The sequence below is a fragment of the Formica exsecta genome, unplaced genomic scaffold, assembly GCF_003651465.1.
Source record: "Formica exsecta isolate Colony F162 unplaced genomic scaffold, ASM365146v1 scaffold191, whole genome shotgun sequence".
NCBI lineage: Eukaryota > Metazoa > Arthropoda > Insecta > Hymenoptera > Formicidae > Formica > Formica exsecta.
Genome location: NW_021849211.1, coordinates 396,147 through 397,507, shown reverse-complemented (window position 1 = coordinate 397,507; position 1,361 = coordinate 396,147). Strand labels below are relative to the sequence as shown.

Below are 1,361 nucleotides of genomic sequence, written 5' to 3'. Positions count from 1 at the left end.
ATAACAACCCACGAGCTATAATACATACTTGCATGTGTTGTATATATATATATATATATATATATATATATATATTCACATAATTATTTGATTATTAAATTTTAAGATATAATTAAAAACAAAAAAAATATCATCAGGTAACCCACACTTCTGTGAGTTTGATCAGAACTGATAACTAATAATAAAATTATACAAATTTTAAAACTGTTTCTATTGCTTTTTATCGATTTTTTTTAACAGGCTCCGCGTTCTAAGAAATCCTACGTAATGATCGTCCAATTTCAAATATTATTTGTTTCTTTCTGGCAATCGATGCATCTCAATTATTACGATGCGATGCATGTGAGAGGCACGCACGTGACCGTAGGTGCGGCGGCAGGAGGTACGAGAAGATGCCTCCTTCGCCGTGCCTTTTCCATTCCGTCGAGGTAGGCACGGCCCGAGAGTATCGCGTATACCGTTCCTTCTCGTGAGCATTCCAAGCGGGAATTCTCGAAAGCCAGTCGTGTTGTAGAAACCGCGGCGCGGTTTGCCCGCTCGCCGGTACTTTCGACTGGTCGTAAAGTCGACGTTTCGCAGCTACGCGCCGCTTTCAGTAATACGGAATTTCGTCCCAAAAGCGGATGCGACCGTCGTCGCCGAGGTATTGGTAACCCACCCGGAAACCCCAACGGACCATCCATAAAATTCTGGTGAGTTATGCGTACAATTCTACCTATCCGTCTACCTGCGAAATCGACGGTCACTTCTGCCAGGCATCCATCCTTAACGTTGAATAGAATCGTTCGGCCGTTCAATATTTCAACCGTCGGTTGAAATATTCGAGACATCGGTACTTTAACTAAAATTTATGGTTCAAACTTGTTCTTTGTATTATGTGTTTAATATAAACGTTATGTTGCGTTATTAAAAATACATATTGATAAACATGTTGATCAAGTTATATTGAAAGCTTTCGTGTTTACGTGATGCTCATATGACATGCTCGTGAAAAGATATGCATTTATTGATTCTATCTATAATTTCATATGCATATCCTAATGCCTATATGTGTACTTTACTTATTCAAATATTTTTTCTATTAGATAACACGCGTAAAATTATAAATTGAATTTTGTCGCAAATTTTGTAGCAATTTTTATCGCGATTTATAGATTTCTTAAAACAAACTTAATGTATTATTACTCGTCTTATTATTTGATGAATCTTAATAAACTATGCGTTAACATTCTTTTGTTATGATATATAACATCATATAGATAGACATCAATAATATTACTTTCTGACATAATCTCAAAAAATATCAATAATATTACTGATATGATTTAATATTTTATATATTATATCATTATATTGTAATA

The 1,361-nt window shown here is 34.8% G+C and overlaps 1 protein-coding gene across 1 annotated transcript in view; it reads left to right on the top strand.

The window, feature by feature from the left end:
• Positions 1-422: 422 nt before the first annotated feature.
• LOC115233852 (D-beta-hydroxybutyrate dehydrogenase, mitochondrial) overlaps positions 423-1,361 on the top strand; it is a 29,540-nt gene continuing 28,601 nt past the window's right edge. Inside the window, exon 1 of the mRNA XM_029804465.1 lies at positions 423-692. The gene's annotated coding sequence lies outside the window, so the exon portion shown is untranslated. The remainder of the gene's footprint in view (positions 693-1,361) is intronic.